The sequence below is a fragment of the Lissotriton helveticus genome, chromosome 9, assembly GCF_964261635.1.
Source record: "Lissotriton helveticus chromosome 9, aLisHel1.1, whole genome shotgun sequence".
Lineage (NCBI taxonomy): Eukaryota > Metazoa > Chordata > Amphibia > Caudata > Salamandridae > Lissotriton > Lissotriton helveticus.
Genome location: NC_136070.1, coordinates 279,281,744 through 279,302,656, shown reverse-complemented (window position 1 = coordinate 279,302,656; position 20,913 = coordinate 279,281,744). Strand labels below are relative to the sequence as shown.

At 46.9% G+C, this 20,913-nt stretch overlaps 1 protein-coding gene across 11 annotated transcripts in view; it reads right to left on the bottom strand.

Annotated features, from left to right (window-relative positions):
• Positions 1-20,913, bottom strand: part of NRXN3 (neurexin 3) — a 2,205,897-nt gene that overhangs the window by 906,720 nt on the left and 1,278,264 nt on the right. The gene's annotated exons all lie outside the window — the stretch shown is intronic.

Genomic DNA, 20,913 nt, shown 5'->3' with positions numbered 1-20,913 from the left:
TCGATAACTGTTTGAAAGGTGGCTACATCCGAATCACGAGAAAAGAAGAACCATGGGCCTGTCAAGAAAGTACCTAAGGCGAACCAGAGATTTTCCTTGGTGAGGATATCTATATTCACACTTAGTTATTAATGTACTAGGTGCCTGGGTAACCATGACACCGATTTAGCGAAGTCCGGATCCACATTCTTGGAACGGGCTTGGATCGCTGATGGCTCCCACATACATGTTTTGATCTTCCCAATTGAACTCCCAGCAGGAAACGTTTAATGCCATACAATGTTTCTACACACTTGTAAGGACCACATATTGTGACCTAATGGTGCTTTTCTACGCAAAATTACAATCTGAGAACATTCTCTTAATGTTTTTTTAATACACGGGTGCAATTTCATTCATCACAGCTGTAGCACTTTAACATTCTTTTATTTTAATCTATCATTTTTAGTAGGCTTTCTACTTATCCAATTAGTCCTTAACCAACCCATGAAGGAGACAAAGTGTGCTTCAGGAACTTTTGTTCAGTAATCATGCCCAGTAGCCACAGCTCCACTGAACAGCTGGATGTGTTTACAATGGCACATAACATAAAGGCAAAGGTCCTCTCACCAAGCTCTTTGATCCATTGGCCAGCACTCAGAAAGAGTCTGCTCATAGACGCCTCAACGTTAGAGTCAATGGAGATCTTGTTATTGGTAAATACCCTGGCCCAGAGTAGTTACCTTTTGAATGACATGAATTGTCAGGTTTGATGTTGAGTAAGACATGCCCTTTGCCACAGGCCCTCCAACACATATTGTGCATTTCGAATCTTCAAGTCCTATCAAACAGGGATTTCCAGCTCTCTTTCTGAGATTGTGGGCCCTCCAATGACCCTTCGCAAACATTAAATGCAAATCCAAAGCATAAATGAGCAATTTAATGGAAAGTTTGGTGAGCAGTGATAATTCATTTTCTTCTTCATATACTAACAAGAGATTTCCCTTCCCATTTGGCCACAGACCGTTCTGGTTGCACACAATGTACGGTGCTTTCTCAGTTGTTTTGTGATACCGTTTAACAGTTAAAGGGTGAGCGGAGATGTACCAGTTTTTGTTGTTGTTGCTGTTTTACATAGCGCAAACTTGACTCAAAGGTATCAGAAGGGGGCACCAGTTGTATTACAGACGGGCACATTCATTTACGCCATGGGGAGGTGACGTGATTTGCTCAGAATCATAGGATGCTGGAGCCTCCAGCCAGACTCGGATCTGGTTCCTCAGCTTCAAGGTTGGCCATTTTGGCTGTTAAGCCACATCCAGCCCCCCCTCCCACTGTTGAATTAAAGGGAAATCTTACACTGAAAGATAATGCATTGTACCATCTTTCACCTTTTGTTGTGTTAATAAATGGTATCAAACGTAAAATGATAAAGCAGTTTTCAGCAAAACATTAAGATTTATAAAAATCCATTACCTAAGTTCCCCTGGTACAGAAAATAGCATAGAGCGAGGAAACCTTTGAAGTGTTAGGGGTATATTTATTATGCCTCAGTGCTATGAAAGCTCTTTTAGTGAGAGGTCCCCTGCCTCCTCAGAGTGCAAACACACTGTTTCAGGCTCCCGATACACAAGCGTGCACAGTTCAAACACCACACATTCAGAGGGCTACACAACACAGGTTTGGCCTAGCTGAGAAACTGCATCTCATTCCATCAACCATCCAGGCAGCTACGATCAGCTGGACGCCTACTCGCATGCCTCCCCCCATACACAAAACCAGAGGTCAAGCCTTCTCATACATTGCTCCTAAAGCATGGAGCGACCTCCCAGTACGCATCAGAGCCCCCTCCTCTCTTTTTCAGTTCCACAAGAAGCTGAAGACCTAACTCTTCGATTAGCCCCGCGCCCTAGAGACTAGGCCCCCACACCTGCCCACCTCCAGGATAGCCTCGCTGGTGGTAGCAGTATATTAGTGATAGATGCCCCTAGCGTCTGAGATGTGCAGACTCACTGCGGTAGACCCAATGGCGGAATCGCCTATTATTGAGGCAGCTCCCTGCCTCTCAGGTGCACAGTCACACCGCATTTGGCACAAATTCACGGAATTGCTTTTTCATGATAAACAAGCTCCCTTCCTTTGAGATGACCAGACTTGCAGCGTTAGAACCAGTGCTAGAGCTGTCTGTGCACTGAGAGAAACTCCCTGCAGCTGAGATGTGCAGGTACAAAGTATTAGGCTCAGTTCTGGAAATGTTCTATTAGTGAGAGAAAGCCCATCCGTTTCTGAGGTTTGCAACCCATTGCAAGAGCTCAAGTATTGAGAATGGCCTACCAGGGACAGAAGCATACTGCCTCTAAACTGTCAGTCACAGTGCCTTAAACTATGATTAAATGAATAATATGCAAGAGAAATCCAAGCTCTGAGCTGTGACAATTTCATTAGATCCAGCACTGAAAACTGTATATTAGTGAGAGAAGGTAGCCGCTTCTGAGGTGCACTTCTGCCCCCATTAAGCCCTGTTGGTGGAAAAGGCAGTGCTTGATTTGAGCAGGTAGTTTCCCGTGCTCGGCACCAGCTCTTATTTTGTTAACACCAGCGCTTGACAGTCTGCCACAAGGTGGCACTGTCTGGCTAATCTAGAGATGACCACAACAATAGTTAATTAATCATTCAATCTACACTAAAAATGACTATTACATGCCACCCAATCCATTCTTATAGCTTTGGGGGCCTGAAATAGGCTGCATTGTCATGCTTGTAGGAGTGTGATGGTTATGAGTTGTGTTATTACTATCATTGGCAGCATAGCAATGGCAATGTGTGGTGCAAGCTTCTGTGGCCTCCTGACAAGAGCCCTGGCACGTATTTATTTTTGTGCAAATTAAACACTGGGCAAAGGAGCATTAGAAGCAGAAGCCCGATACGTGTATTAGACCCACTGCAGGACCAGTTATCAGTGAATTGCCACACTGCCAGTGGCATAGCAAGGTCAAGTGGTAGCCGGTGGGGAAAATTTCTAGTCACCCCCCTCGCGTACAAACTGCAGAGAGAAACTTCAGCGGAAGAAAACACCCCCTCCCCTTCCTTATCCATACGCTCGCCACCATTTTGTTACCCCCCTCAGTGATGACACCTGGGGCGGCCCGCACACACCACACCCCCCCCTTCCAATGCCGCTGCACACTGCGCCTGAAGTGTGCAAATACACTGCATTAGAGTCAGGGAATTGGATACCAGTAGCCGAAGCAGACTGTCTCCAAGGTGTACAGACACACAGCATTAGACTCTGATGATGTAATGACTTCGAAGTGACAGAATCTCCCTGCCCCTAGAGTGTACATAAGTAATAAAAGCAATTTTTGCCCAGGGAGACTCAAACATTCGGCAAGCCATTGTCTGTCCTGGCAAAAGCGAAGCACAGACCTCCCCACCAGATCCACTGGTATAAACTCACAGGAACAAAAGGAGTGAAGAAAAAAACACCTGCATTTCCAAGGAATCACCAGGGAAATCACTGCAGAGAAATATCAATTTTAAAGTTCAATATCCAGGCAGTCTTGTAAAATTAGAATACGCGCTACAACATCCCACGGCAACCCATGTAAAGTTTTAATTAGGAATTGCTCACAGGCATCTACGGTGGGGTGAGTGAAACACAAAATGACGGAAGATGAAGGGAAATATCGTCTGATATTGTTTATAGGAAAAATGGGGCGGGCCGGTGTAGGCGTGATGCGCGGCAGGTAGCCGCTTCGCTGGGGGCTGTGTTCAGAACAATTCCCATAATTAATAAGCCATTGCTAGACCCCGTGTTCCATGGCGCTGTAAACATGCCGCTCTGGGCACTATCGGCATTGGATTGCCTGTGGGCTAAGAAAGCAATTTTGAAATTATGGACAGTTGGGTAAAATTAATGAGCGCTCTCTTCCACTATGGAAGGCAGGGGCTGTCTGCCCGCCCGCTTTGGTTTAAAAATGGAAGGGTTGCAGGCAGCAGCCGGTGTTGTTCCACGCCATGATGGATGAGCTCAGGTGAGCCAAAGCAGCAGACATTCATCATGGCACCTGGCATGGCAACAACCGCGCCATATTGCAGGGCCTCACAGAGGAAGGATACGTGGGAAAGAGAGGTCCTGGGGGAGACAGAATGGAAGCCACAAGGCTGGAAGACAATGGCTGAGGCCACCAAAATACTCAGCAGCCTCGCTTGCAACGGTCATAAGATACTAAGGCGGAGTGATGTGAGGGTGTCGATAATACGCCAACTAAGGTGCAGAACCCTTTGTAACCTTATTCTGACAGGTTCAAACACCAACTTCAAGTCCTGCTACCCTCTGCAAACAGTACCACACAATAGAGGGATTTTGTTCACTCCATGCTTTGCAGAAGTGAATTTCAACAAAATTCTGGGAAATTGGTATCTGCCTCTAACTGCCAAGTCAAGTCAAATTCAACTTTAATTGGCTGGCAATCATGTCATTAAAGCATAGTTCATTAAACATACAATAAACATAGTTCTGTTAAAAGAAGAAAAATGTCCTTTAAAATAGGATTAAAATCAAGAAGAATACAGTATGCAAATGAGGGGAATAAAGGCTATCCTCAACCATACACAGAGAGCTCATGCTTAGTCATTGTCCTTTATAATCATATTGCTAAACCATGCCTCTTCCTTTTAATAAAGTTCATCACAGCATACCAGATTTGGGGGTATCTAACTTTTGCAGAAAAGTGAGAGCGGTCTTATATTGTCTAATGTGCACTGCTTACACGACTGGGACAAAGACGCGCTTCTTGTGCGAAGAAGCCAAAGTATAGAACAACACAAAGTGCAAGGTGCTTTGTTTTATGTCACAGAGACAGTTTGGAAGATTATTAAACCAGGTTCCGTGTGTGGGAAAAGCCACAAGAAAATGAATAATATTAAAGTGCAGCCTTGTAAGATAAAAGCTGTAACTCTCATTATGTATAAAAAACATATAAAACTCTAGACCTACTGTAGATTTAATGGATACATAATTAAAAGCTGTTTGTACTCAATAAAAATCCTTTAAGCTGCTCTCTTCCCGCCATTTATCAAAAAGTTCCTTTAGCACGGATTTAGGACCACTCGTAATATTATCAGGATTTGTAAAAAACGCGGGCATACCCAAAAAGCAGAAAACAGATTTAACAAACCTCAGCAATGGGATTGACCAAATATTATCCAAGCAGAGGCAGTCCCTAATGACTTCCTTAGTAGGTTTCCCCTAGGTCCTTACCCAAAGGAGCAAACGGCTACATTTGATTCTGCCCTCAAGTAGGTGTACACGTAACTCTAGATGGAATGCAAAGGTGGACTGAGATTGAGGTGCAGCCATCAGTCTGTGATAGGAACTTATTTTCCCGCATCTGAAGGGAGTACCCATTTTGAAAGTCCCACAGGCCAGCTCCATAGGAAGCAATCACTACAAACAGTAGGAGATTTTTGCTTACACTAATGTCTTTTCGCACCGATGTAGTGTTTGCTTTTAAATTGATTACTGGGAACTTAATGGTATACTGGGTTCTGTACAAACTTTAAAGTTTGAATAGTTGTTTTAAAACGTTAATGATAATATAGGGTTGAAAACTCATTCAGGTGGGAAATGAAAACACTCTTCCAATAGTGTCACCAGGCCTGCATGCTTGGGGCTTCATGTGGGTTGGGCACAGGCTAGTTTTGGGTTTGCTTGTGGCTTCACCCTTACAAGGATTGTGGATTTACCCCAAGGACTGTTGATTCAACCCCTTCAACCAGTAACCCTATTGCTTAGAGTACATTTTTCCTGAAACTCTATTTCTATACATTATCATTTGTGGTCTATAGTTTTCTCAGTACACCCGCATGTCAATCGGTATTTTGTGAGAATTTCAATGGAAATTGTGCTATCTGTAAATGAAGGTACGCTCATGGATGTCATTTAGGGATCCCAGATGTCATAGTTGCGACCCCTGACTCACCCCTTACTACCCCTGGCACTGCCCTTTCAAATCTTGGCCTCAGACATGCCAAAATCAGTGCATGGAACACAGCAGCAGCTCATCCTTATAGACTTAGGTTGGGGCCCCACTCTCCTTGTTTTCTGTCAATTTATTATACTGATAGCAGGGCCACTGGAATTATGCAATTGTGTGGCTGCGGCGATTTTTATATAATTACAAATTTACCACATTTGCCACATAATCCATCATCGTCTGCATAATCTGCAGATTTTAACAACAAAAAAAGTTAGTTTATAGGTTAAATGATCCAAAAGTTATTAAAAACGTAGGGACACGTGTTTTTGCGCAGTGGAAGGCCTTTACAAAAGTTGACTGGTCACTTTTCTGGAGCCTTTTTCTGTGTTTGTGTGTTAAACGGGTACTAATGAGTTGCAACCTATACCCAGACAATCTTAACAACTTTAAAATTGATAAAATATTGTGATAATACTATCCCAAAATGTGCCGCATAATGCCGCATAATTTGGCTTTTCTCCGCACATAATTTACTATACCCTGCCGCATAATTTAGCCCTTCCATGCCGCATAATTCCATTGGCCCGGACTAATAGTGAATAATGTTACAATATTTACTGTTAGTGTAATAAAAACGGAGTACAATTACCTGGAATATGACCTTCTCTAGCAGCTGAGGTAAGTAAAATAAAAATATGATTTTAAATGTAGCTTAAGTACATGCTTGTGAGTGAGAGTGTGTATATGTGAGGGAGTGTGCATGTGTGAATGTATGTGTGTGAGTGCAAATGCAGGCCCAAGGGCATGTGATGTCAGTATCACTACCCGTGGTATTTTGATGAATTGACGTCCACGGGTACACTACATTAACATGCTTTTGTGATATATATTTGCCACAGTGTGCTCCAAAGTGCACCACCTCTACATACCTCACCCTCACCACTCTCCTGCTGAATGAGGGCCAACCATTTGCTATACTTGTTCTTTGGGTGACCCTTGGATTTTTCACAGTCCCTACGACTTCATTACTGTAACATGGATGCCCGCACCCCCACACTTAAAATTGTTCCAACATCACTGAGGCGAACTGTCCTGTAACCAGGGCTTTAAGAGGGTCGGGTCTTGCTGGTGCTCAGCACCAACAGTTCTAAAAAGCAGGTACTGAGACGGGTCCCTATCAAGTTTTTGCCCACACCCTCAGAATACAAAAAATAAATCTTAACTCTGCAGCAGTACCACCCTGCACTGCTTTGATGTAACTTCAAAGAGACTCGTTATGGGTCTTTCACAGTCTCACCATTTCAGAATTGAAGCATTTTCAATATGGTATACTACAAAGCCATGGTTGTTTTTTATTTATGTATGCAACTAACAACCATTGGCAAAGCCAATAGTACTGGCTTGTTTTAACTGTAATGTTACTTGCTGCATTATATATCTGGATGTAATGACAGAAGAAGCAAAATACCAGTCGGGTGGCACACTAAGCTAAGTATAGTTTTTCAGCTATTTGCTTTTAAGCCACGCCTTTAATTACACTGGCCACACCCCTTTTAAAGACCCCACGCACCCAGTTTTTCACCCGACTTAAATAAAGCCCTACCTATAGCCATTTCTGAAGATTCCTCAACGTGTGCCTGTTAACAGAACCAGTCACATGTCAGGGAGCCTGACACGCAAGACGCACAATTAAAAGATGCCGAGTCCAGTGGTTATCAGCTGCGACATATCTGTTGCAGGATGACGGCGGGAGTAATTCCCCTGCAATATTAAACAAGTCCGAGGTCTCATCATGAAACTACGAATGCATATAACTGCCACCGAAAACGGGGCACTTAAGCAGAAAGAGACCGACCTCCTCAGATGTCTCAGCCAATATATTTCTGATCTGCGCCCCAGACTACCAGCTAATAGCAGGAGCAGCCTCGGGCGGTGCAATTATCCGGGGTCGGAGCCACCGGAAAAGCTTTCAGGCCCCGAACTCGTGTCCTGACACCGCCCCCGGCTGCTTCCATTAAGGGATGAAAGCTCGTGATGCAAACACGCGCTCTGGGTGAGCCCGCGCGCCGACCTGCCGCGCGTCGGCGTCTCGCGGAGCTCGTTAGGGGCTCCCTTCATTATCCGCGGAGGAGCGGCTGCGCGCGCACGGATGCGGCCAGATATCCGGCAGATGAATCAATCCGTCATCCCGCGGAGGGATCTGGGCGTCCCTGGTAGGCGTGGGGGCGGGAGCATACCTTCACTCGGCTTCGAGCGCGGGGATCTCACCGCACACGTCTCCGTTGTCACTGGACTTGCAGAAGCACCTTTCTCCTTTCACTAGCCACTGTAACAAACTCATCTAATTTCACAGGACCCTTTCACACATTCATGTCCTGTCACACGACCATTTTACACACTCATCTCCTTTCACGGGGAACGGCCACCCACTCATCTCTCTCACAGGGCGTTGTAGCAGCACATCCGTTTCCTTTCACAGGACCACCATTACTCATTCATCTCTTTTCACTAGATATTCTTTGACGCACATCTTTTTCTACGTGAAACCTGCTCTCCTTTCTCTGGATAATCTTTCCACACTTATGTGCACCAGGAGACAGTCTTTACACGCTTGTCTCATTTCCCTGACTAGGCTTCATCATCCTCTTCTTTAACTGGACCGTCTTATACACTCATTTCCTCTCACGAGATGCTGAGCACTCATCTCCTTTCACATGACATGCTTGCACACTCACCCTCTTTCACTAGACACTGTAACACACTCATCTCCTTTCACATGACATGTCTACACACAATTATATTATTTCACTTGAAATGTCTACACACTCATCTCCTTTCATGGGACATGTCTAGACACTCATCTCCTTTCACTAGATACTATGCACTCACCTCCTTTCACAGGACATGCCTGCACACTCACTCCCTTACACTAGACATTGTAACATGCTCATCTCCTTTCACAGGACATGTCTAAACACTCATCTCCTTTCACAGGACATGTCGACACACTCATCTCCTTTCACTAGATACTATGCACTCATATCCTTTCACATGACATGCCTGCACACTCACTTCCTTACACTAGACGTTGTAACACACTCATCTCCTTTCACAGGACATGTCTACACACTCATCTCCTTTCACAGGACATGTCCACACACTCATCTCCTTTCACAGGACATGTCTACACACTCATCTCCTTTCACTAGATACTATGCACTCATCTCCTTTCACATGACATGCCTGCACACTCACTCCCTTTCACTAGACATTGTAACACACTCATCTCCTTTCACAGGACATGTCTACACACTCATTTCCTTTCACAGGACATGTCTACACACTCATTTCCTTTCACAGGACATGTCTACACACTCATCTCCTTTCACAGGACATGTCTACACACTCATCTCCTTTCACTAGATACTATGCACTCATCTCCTTTCACATGACATGCCTGCACACTCACTCCCTTACACTAGACATTGTAACACACTCATCTCCTTTCACAGGACATGTCGACACACTCATCTCCTTTCACTAGATACTATGCACTCATCTCCTTTCACATGGCATGCCTGCACACTCACTTCCTTACACTAGACATTGTAACACACTCATATCCTTTCACAGGACATGTCTACACACTCATATCCTTTCACAGGACATGTCTACACACTCATCTCCTTTCACAGGACATGTCTACACACTCATCTCCTTTCACAGGACATGTCGACACACTCATCTCCTTTCACTAGATACTATGCACTCATCTCCTTTCACATGACATACCTGCACACTCACTTCCTTACACTAGACATTGTAACACACTCATATCCTTTCACAGGACATGTCTACACACTCATCTCCTTTCACAGGACATGTCTACACACTCATCTCCTTTCACAGGACATGTCTACACACTCATCTCCTTTTACTAGATACTATGCACTCATCTCCTTTCACATGACATGCCTGCACACTCACTCCCTTACACTAGACATTGTAACACACTCATATCCTTTCACAGGACATGTCGACACACTCATCTCCTTTCACTAGATACTATGCACTCATCTCCTTTCACATGACATACCTGCACACTCACTTCCTTACACTAGACATTGTAACACACTCATATCCTTTCACAGGACATGTCTACACACTCATCTCCTTTCACAGGACATGTCTACACACTCATCTCCTTTCACAGGACATGTCTACACACTCATGTCCTTTCACTAGATACTATGCACTCATCTCCTTTCACATGACATGCCTGCACACTCACTCCCTTACACTAGACATTGTAACACACTCATCTCCTTTCACAGGACATGTCTACACACTCATCTCCTTTCACAGGACATGTCTACACACTCATCTCCTTTCACTAGATACTATGCACTCATCTCCTTTCACATGACATGCCTGCACACTCACTCCCTTACACTAGACATTGTAACACACTCATCTCCTTTCACAGGACATGTCTACACACTCATCTCCTTTTACTAGATACTATGCACTCATCTACTTTCATTGGACATGCTTGCACACTCATCTCCTTTCGTTAGTCATTGTAACACGTCTCCTTTCAGTAGATGCTCTGCACTCACCTCTTTTCACAGGCCAATATTTACACATACTAATGTTAGCTAAACGCTCTGATTGCACACTACTCTCTCTACAGTTATCTCATCCCTCGCTTCTTGCATTAATGTCTACTCGCACACAGCATCATTGCACAGGACTTTCTACTTGCACTCGCCTCCTTAGAAGGCAGTGCTTACTATGGATTTTTACAATTTGTATAACGTGAGCTGGTGCCCTACACCTTTTCTCAGAAGCCGAAGGACGGTGGTGACAAATGCTGGGACTTGCAGAAACCAAGGCAGCACATGGGTCTTTTTTTCCCCCACACTCCCGGACACATTTTTTCACTCTCGCAGGTTCTTTTTCATCCTTGCTTCCTCCCTTTGTCACGGGTTTTCCAAATTTCAATTCTATGTCAGGACGGAGGCGAGGATTATGCAGTCCTTTCTTCTCTTTATTATAATCAGCACTTCAAAGAAAACCAATCAAAACGTTTTTCTTGAACCACAACTCCCATGAGCACATGGGAAAACAGTGTCCATAGCAACCAACAGCCAATGATGGATCCGTCCACCGTATAACTAGCCATGACGTCCTCTTCTATTCCTCTTTCTTCTCTGCTCGTCAGATAAGTCACACCTTTTATCTTCCTGACGTTTGGTTGTCTTGTGTAGATTAAATTGTTTTGCTTGTGCAATAGCGCTTGCTTTGTGGTGATTTGCTTTCAGATCCTCGGCAGTTCGACGTGCGTCAGGCGCTGCTTGCGCCGTCTCTGCCGTTCCCCTCATCGCGGGCTCTGTGGAGAGCGCCTTCGCTTCCCCTTAGCTCCGTAGGGCGCCGCTGTTCGGGTTAAGGCTGCGACTGCGGCGCTTGCCCCTCGGATCGGTGCGCTGAGGCAGGTTATCACCTGGCTCACCAACCCTCGCCTGACACCGGGCCGGTGTAGTTACGCGTCCTCGTGCGCGACGCCCTCTAGTGGCGGTTGTCAGTCACCGCACCCTTAATTGACAGCGGTACTGTCTGAGCACCGGCGAGGGGGCTACCTTCTGTAATTAGTCAAAGGTGTTTAGTGCTCTCACCCTCACACAATGCAGACTGCTGATCAGTCGGCTCCCCTCACCCAGGGGACGGAAGAACCTGGCTGCCCCCATCCACTGCCGCCGGCGGTTGGCCGCGCGTTGTCACAGGCGCTGGATTCGGTGCTGGCTCCTTTGCGGGAGAGTGTGGAGGCCCTCACTCAAAGTATCCCCGGGGTGTTCAGTGGCGCAGTTCCTGCGAACCGCGGAACCAAAGACGCGCAGGGGGGGGGGGAAAAAGTCGGCGAAGCGTCACGCGGGGCACTTGGAAGAGTTCGACCGCCTGAGGGAATCCTTCCATAAAGGTGCGCGAACGCTTAAAAATGTACCCTGCCGGGAGGGCTTCTACCCCGGAGATGATGGCGACGAGGTCGCCCCGAATTCAGACCTTGATGATGGTTTCCCCTTGGAGGGAGAGGGTGTACCCGAGGAAATTGTATGCGTTCTTCGCCAAATTTTATGAAGACCCCAGGAAGGGTATTGATCGCTCCTGGCGCAGCTGCCAGGGTAAGCTCCTGGACGCCGTAGGCCCCGTCACCCAGATCATCCAGTTGGCCGAGAGGGCCAAGGAGTCGGGGTCTCCGATGTCCACGGAGGTCGTGGCAGGTTGGGCTCAGCGGGCCCTATGCTTCCTGGGGAACGCAAATTGTGCGTTGGCGGCAGAGCGGAGGAGATCCCTCCTCATTAAGATAGATCAGGAACTAGGGGATCTGGCCACGTCGGAGGCGGGCCCTGTTGCACAAGGCAGGCTTTTTGGGGAGCCTTTTATTAGGCAACTAAACAAGTTTGTGACAACTTTCTCTGCACTCGACAGAGCACAAACGTCCATAAAGAAAAATTTTTCCTGGACGGGTTTTTGCAGGGGCCGGACGAGGACGGGGTCGCTCCTCCGGCCGCCAGCCCCAGCATGGCCCTAACAACAAGGCCCAGCAGCGCCGAAATAATGGCTGGAACGATGGACGCCAGGGGAACTTCTACCCTAGCAGAGGCGCCGGCCGAGGGCGCGGCAGGGGTTACCACGGCGGTGCAAACGCACCAGGAGGCCCCTCCGGTGAGTGTTACCCCCTTTTTTCCCCAGTCGTTCTGGGAGGGAGGCTTCGGGATCACCTCCACAACTGGAGCAGGATCTCCTCAGACCCGTGGGTTCTCCAGACGGTCAGGGGGTTCAGGATAGAGTTCTATGGCACTCCCCTCCAGAGGGTTCGCCCTCGTCCCTTGGTTTTCTCCTCAGAGGACAAGCATCTTGTCGACACAGAAATCGCAGATCTCCTCAGAACAGGCGCGATTCGCAGAACGCGCCTGCACCCTTCGGGCTTCCTCAGCAATGTTTTCCTGGTCCAGAAAAAGGACAAAGGGTTCCGCCCGGTTATCAATTTACGAGAATTCAACGAGTGGCTGGTCTACCGCCACTTCAAGATGGAGGACATCCATCTTCTCCGGGACATTCTCCTTCAAGGGGATTGGATGGTCCGTCTGGACCTGAAGGACGCGTATCTCACGGTACCGATCTTTCCCCCTCACAGGCGCTTCCTTCAGTTCCTGTGAAACGAGGAGGTTTACGAATTCCAAGCCCTTCCGTTCGGCCTCTCGTCGGCCCCATGGTGCTTTACGAAGCTCCTTCGGCCAGTGGTGGAAACACTACGCGAGAGGGGGGTTCGGATGATCATCTACCTCGACGACATCCTGATCATGGATCAATCGTCGGATCGTCTGCGGTCACACTTGACCATGACTATTGCCTGCTCCAGGACCTGGGCTTTGTAGTGAATGCCCCGAAATCGGATCGCCTCCCGAAGAAACAAATCTCTTTCCTGGGCTTCCTCATAGATTCCGACGCGGCGAGCCTCTGTCTCCCGCAACAGAGGGTGAACAAGATCCGCAAGGAACTTTCTCAGACCCTGAGGAGAGACAGGATCTCCCTTCGACATCTGGCTCGTATCGTGGGCCTCCTCTCCTCCTCGATCCAAGCGATCTTTCCGGGCCCACTATACTACAGGGCTCTTCAACGCCTGAAGGCACAACATCTCCGGAAAGGCCTCATTTATTCCGAGCTCATCTCCCTTACAGAGGAAACGAGAACGGAGTTGTGTTGGTGGATAGAACACATGCGTGCATGGCTCGGGAGAGCGATCTTCGGATCCAGCCCGGATCTGATCATAGAATCGGACGCCAGCAGAGCGGGCTGGGGAGCCCGTTGCGGCGGGATCACGATGGGGGGCCGTTGGTCGGAGGACGTACTTCGTCTCCACATCAACTGCCTGGAGCTTTTGGCGGGCTCCTTTGCGATCAAGTCTCTGACGCAGAACAGAGTGTAGTGCTGTATTCTGCTGCGCATGGACAACATGTCAGCGGTTCAGTATATCAATCGCCTGGGTGGACCTCGGTCCAAGGCCTTAGCGAACCTGACGTAGGATTTCTGGCACTATTGCCTGGAGAATCAGATTTCTGTCTCGACGGAATATCTCCCGGGCACGCAGAACTCGATAGCGGACTGGCACTCCAGAAACTTCCTGGACTTCAGCGATTGGAGGCTGCACACAGCGGTCTTTCAGGCCCTGCAGGGAGCGTGGGGTCCGTTCACGCTGGACCTGTTTGCCTCCCGGCTCAACCATCAACTTCAGAGGTTCGTGAGCTGGAGACCGGACCCGGAGGCGGTCGCGGTCGATGCCTTCTTACAGGCCTGGTCGACGGAACAGGCGTACGCCTTTCCTCTTTTTCTCATGATTCCTTGAGTAGCGGCTCAAGTACGCCGCCAACAGGCCTCTCTGGTCCTAGTGACCCCCCTTTTGGCGGGCTCAAGCCTGGTTCCATCACTGCTGGAACTGTCTTGGGACTGTCTAATTCAACTGCCCTCGTTTCCGTCACTGCTTTCGGGGCCTCTGGGAGAGGGGCACCCGCTGGTACTTCAGGGGACCCTGGTCCTCATGGCATGGAGGATTTCCGGGGACGGTGGCAGGACGACCGCCTTTCGGCGGGAGCAACAGAACTCATCAGCAGGGCCTGGGCCCCTGGTACGATCAAGAGGTACCGATCGGCTTGGCAACGGTGGCGTCGTTGGTGTCTGGGAAGACACGCCGATCCGGTGGGGGCCGACATTACCCTCGTTCTGAATTTCCTGGCCGAACTGTCCGACTCGGGGTTGGCGTATCGGTCCATTAACTCTCTCAGGTCCGCCATTTCGGCGGGGCACGTTCACGTCGATGGACGTCCGGCGGGAGTACACCCTTGGGTTTGCACACTCATGAAGGGCGCCAGGCTTTCTACTCCTCCCGAGCCCAGGTACTCCAACCTCTGTGATGTCAATATCATTCTCAGGTTCTTTACCTCTTGGCGTGATAACAGCTATTTGTCTAGGAAAGAACTGTCAGCTAAGCTGGCTATGTTGCTGTGTCTGATTTCGTGTAAACGAGTCTCTGACGTGCGGGCGCTTGACGTCTCGGCACGCGTTTTTACTCCGGAAGGGGTAACGTTCACGGTGGCTAGACGCACAAAGACTAGCATCAGGTCAGTATCCTACCCGTCCTTCTCGGGCCACCCAAAATTGTGCGTGGTGCGTTGCCTTAAGGCGTACGAAGATATGACCGAGGATTGTCGCCCGCCGGGGGAGCGTCAACTCCTCATTGCTCTGAGGAAACCTTTTAAAGCGGTTTCGTCTCCGTCTATTGCCCGGTGGGTCCGTTGGTTTATGGCCGAGGCGGGCATAGATGGGACATCTTTCGGAGCTCACTCTGTTAGAGGTGCTATGGCTTCTAAGGCCATTCAGGTAGGTGGTAGGTTAGAGGACATCATGGCAGCAGCAGACTGGTCCTCGGAGTCTACCTTCAAAAAGTTTTACTTCAAGCCTATCTATGGCGCAGCAGAGCTTGTTGTGGATAAGCTTTGAAACTGCATAATCCTCGCCTCCGTCCTGACATAGAATGCAAAATTTCCTAGCTAACGTAACGGAAAGTTTCAATTCTATTAAGGACAAGGAGGCGAGGATTATCCCACCCGGGCCGGGGCGGCCTCCCCCCCGTGTACCTTCGTATTTCAGTAAGTACTACTTTTTGAAGTATTTTTCAACTGTATTTATGCAATGCATTGTGAGAATCGCTGTTTTTTAACTTGTCAGTTCACTGGTTGCAATCTGTAATGTTTAGGCACAAATCATTATGCTTCGTAGTCTCTCTACATGCTATGTATTGACGTGCCTCGCTTCTGGTCAGAAGAACTGGATAACGTTCTCCTTATTTACTTTAGGACACGACCAGAAAGAATGATGTGTCTTACGAGAATTTCTGCCTCACAGAGAAGACGAGGAATAGAAGAGGACGTCATGGCTAGTTATACGGTGGACGGATCCATCATTGGCTGTTGGTTGCTATGGACACTGTTTTCCCATGTGCTCATGGGAGTTGTGGTTCAAGAAAAACGTTTTGATTGGTTTTCTTTGAAGTGCTGATTATAATAAAGAGAAGAAAGGACTGCATAATCCTCGCCTCCTTGTCCTTAATAGAATTGAAACTTTCCGTTACGTTAGCTAGGAAATTTTGCATTCTTCCTCCATTCCTCCCTTTGTGTTTTTCTCACTGTCTTTGGGCCAAGTTCTGATGAGGGAAAGTAAATGCTGGCCCCCAAAAACGAGTGGCATTGCTGCTTGCCACCCCTCACTGCAACCACAGGCTCAAATTCAGCTCTGCCCCCTCCCTGCACAAGCCTTTCCCTAAGCATAATGCACCCTTGCTTTTCTGGCCCATTTCATGCTACTCCCTTGGTGCAAGGCTATCACGATGCACATCCCTCCTTGCACATGCATCTCCTCACCCAGTACACTCCCTGCACATCTGTTCTTTGTAAAGGTATTTTCTCACAGATTCTCCCACATACACAGTGGTCTCCTCAAACAAGCCATATAATGGACTCCGCTGCCTGTACGCAGGGCACAAGTCCTAAAAAAAGAAGTGGGTGGGACGCTCAAAGTTAGGTGGTGTCACCGGAAGTGATGTAACAACAGGAAGTGACGTCACGGAAGGTAGTCACCTTTCATTACAGGGCGCGCTACACATCAGTGGGGGTCAGACACAGCGCTGCTCTTCATGTAGTGACTCGCCTGAGCTCTCTGGTGAGGTGAGGCGAGGGGTCTTCACACTCGCATAGCAAAGCCCTTCGGCGCAACCACGCATACACCAAACACACAAGGATCTTTAGTGGTCAATCGAACTGATTTATGCTTGGGAGATCGACGGGGCGGCCGTGCGGGCTAGGAACGCCATATTCGAAAGTCAACCTTTTGGGCAGGGGGGACGGCGTCCACCCGGTAAAATAAGTGGGGGGATGCCGTCCACCCTTGTGGTACCCCGACTCGAGTCCTGCCTGTACGGTTATCTCCTTCTTACTCTTAGATGTCCAGTGACCACTTAGCGGGGGTCACTCACTAGTCTCTCTGCATGACAAGGTATTGACTCCCTTGCTTAAAGATCAAGTAATTCGGTCTTTTATAAGTATCATTTATGTTTTATTATTATAGACTCACACCATTTATTAAAGATTTTGAGGAGGAGTTCTATATATTTTTATACTCACTTTCTCATAATTTTTCACTTACCCTTGTCCGGTGGGGGTACCCTTTGAAAAATCTCTGGACACTGCAAACTAGACCAGAGGAGCCTCTGGATGAGGCAGGCACCAATCACGAACTATAGCACCCAATGATAAATGCCATAACTACAATGTGGGGCGGAAAAAAGATATATACCGCAATACCGTAATACATTGAGTTTTTGAGGGTGCTATAGAATTTCTATCCAAAGGTTTAGAATTGTAACTAGTGTCCATTTCTGCACCTGATAACCCTTATATATGTTTCGAAAAAGGTCCATCTCTGAAACGGTATTTGCCTTCTAGGACATCTAGCCTAAATCCAGTGGTGGCCAGCATAGGTAAGAGTGGTGGGCTGTGGGGCAGGCTGGGGTGGGGGAGGGGGGAGTCGACATTCAACAGGGTAGGTAAAATTAAATGAAATACATAAAACCACTTACCTTGTGCCTGCTGCATTGTCAAGTTGGCAATGTGGCGAGTACAAGGTAAGTGGTTTTATTTAATTTTTTATTTAATTTTACCTACCCCGTCATCTATCGCATTCCCCCCACCCGTATTCCCTGTATGGATGCACACGTTGTTGTTGTGTGCACAACCCAGCTGTATTTAACACGGTCACGTTCGTTAAAATCCCTGAAGATAGATTATCTCTAACTTAAAGACAGAAAAATAGTAAGTCGAAGTATTTATCCTTTTACAAAAGAATTTGGGATCAAGAAGATGGCAACTGCGATGGCTCTGACTCTTATAAGACAAGAGGCAGGGGAAACACCTCAATCACAAATCACCCCCAATCGACAATAGTGAGGGGATTCTTCAAGCACAGGGGACAAAAAATGACTTTCAATAGTGCTGGAGCAGCAATCAGAGAACATTGGACTACTGTCTGAAACTGAGAGCATAGGGTAGCATTATCCCAATTGGTAATGATGTACAAAGAAGTCTCATATTTTATTGCCAATAATTGTCAAATCAGACCTATTAGGATTACAGCCTGCTGGTATTATTCTAAGTTTTTACTTTTCGCGGAATGGTGTTTTTTGTCTTTACGACACACCCTTTTCTTTTTCAAGTGAAAACGTCTCTGATTGTAGATTCATATTTGTTGACTTTGGTAATATCCGGGTTCTACTGTATCTGGTCCCAACTATCTCCTACAGAACTAAGGCACCCCATTCTTCAACCATGATTAGGCCAAGCGAACCACTGAAGCTCAGAAGTCTATCCCTAGTAGCTGCATTCATAGTGCATCCCAGCTAACAGAAAACAAACACAGAGCCACCTGTTATAAAGCCATGTACACTGTACTTGCTGCCAGTATCTGGGAACTGTTTTGACATCCACAATACCTGGTGTTTTTCTCCCCTAAGCCGTAACCTTGGGGTATAAGATGTGTTCTCCACATTCGGCCACAATGAAGGCATTGTATACGATTCCCAAAAAATAACACTCATTATCCACGAAAAGACACATTCAAACACCAAGAAGATATTATCAACATCCAGTGACCAACTGAAATCATCAGATTCCCAAAGATCAATGAATGCTATCAGACAAAGAAAGACTAAAACAGGATATCTTATGCTCAGCTATTAGAATACATTCTAAGGAATTCAAGAATCACAATCCAATCTTGGTTAATCAAAGCCCAATATAGGACAATATCTGACACTTTAGCACTAATAGGCATGTCCAGATATCCAAAGACTAACAAACGGTGTCAGACAACTAACAATGCGCAACGCTACCAGCAACAACATGTGTATAGACACAATAGGACACTATGGGACACTCAAAGATAATTGAGAACAATCAGATATTCACCACACCATAGACACTAATTAAAATCCCAAAAACCAACTAACACAATCTGGCAGTGAAACAACAAAATACATCATCAAAAAATGCAAAATATGACTCTTAATTAGGGTACCAGCTCGGCATTTTGTAGATTATTTCCAGATACTATTCTGTGTTTGTTGTATGTGTTCCTAGACAGCTTTTATGGGCTTCTGTTTAGCGAGGCTGCTTAAACATCAAACTGTTTGCATTTCCCACAGAGAAGGAGGAAGAAGAAGATTGTAGAGGGTAGTGAAGACTGCTCTGCAATGTTGGAAGACATACACCCACCATCTTACATACACTTTGCCTTGCGTCACAGGGCACATCAAAATGTAAAGGTTTTCCAGTTCAAGCACTCTCTGGGTAGTGGGGTAGAGGGATCCACTTTACAGGTATTTACAGAACAGTGTAGAGTGGAGTCAGTAGGCATCAACCTGTGGTACAACCACACTGAACTCTGAAAGTCGATAAATCCCTGTTAGCGGGTATCAACCACATAACGAGGAGGTTGAGGACGGATGCCCCTTGAGAACACATATTAAGAGGGTATTTTACATTTCCTCTTATCCCAGTACCAGCCTGTAGTTTTTGCCGAGGATTCTGTAGTTCAATCTTTGGTTGATGCATTAGATTAGGAGCCCCTTGTACACACTAAAAATGAAAGGGGAGCTTTGACGAATTCAGAAGGAAATGATAAGAGATACAGCTGTTGCCAACAGCTATGGACTACAATTCCTGCACTACCCCACACTATACGTCAAGTAAAAGAACCTCACCAGAATATAAAAAGACAAATTCTATATTGTGAAACAGTGTGAAATGGAAGATACATTCCACATTAGTCAATATCGCATGGTTAAACCTATAGTTGTATATTTGGAAGCCATGTTGGTGAAGCTTTTTAATTGAATGGCTGAATGAACATTGATCACTTCCTTCTGGGAAGGAAAGTTTCACAGTTGCACGAGGTATGAAGCACTGCAGAATAAGATGGCGGGCTTAGCCCTGGAGGAGGAGAAGTCATCCTGATGAAATGAAGGGCCCCCCCACTCGCGGCAGGTGCATGAGAATGTGATTGCCCCCACTCACGCACACCACGTCCAGGATTAAGTGCTTCTGGCACCGGATGTGTCATCCGGAGCCCTCCAGAAGCACGCGGGAAGTCATCACTCCGACAAGTCTCCTTCGCTGCTCCTCAGCCTCCCTTCAATAATCAGCACTGTGGTCGGCATTTTCTTCCTCCCGTGTGGAGCTGTTGGGTTAATGTTACAAGGGTCAGGTGAAGTGATGAGGATGAGAACACCTGCCGACTGATTGCATTGGGCAGGCATCCAAAGACGCGTCAGGCCCAGGAAAAGGGAAAAGGTCAGACACGGGAGGATGGGCCCTTAATCTATCTCTACGGCCCATGTACTGACCTGGTGCAGCAGAAAATTCTATATTGCTTCGCCAAGTCATGCAAGTGCATTTCATTGGTGGGTGAAAGTGTGGTCATATCGCCTCTCATGTGTTCACATAGGTACTTTAGCAGATCCGGTAACTAAGAGATGGATTTTGGAGTGTTTGTGTCTTGTCTCTGATCAGCAGCACTCAAGGCATACGTGTATGTCACCCTGCTCATTTGAAGCATACAATCTGACCAGCCTTTTTCCTCTTCAACCAAGATACCGAATGGGGCAGGAAAATCAATAAAACTTTTAAGACACAAACTGACATTGCTAATGGCTAATATCAACTACTGCTGCTAGGATGGATGGAACTAGCAGATGAAATACATGTGACCATCTCTGCATTTCTAACATTTTTTGTATTTTGAAATTGGGAAGCAGGGAATTTGTTTTGAGCCATTCTAGATCTAATGA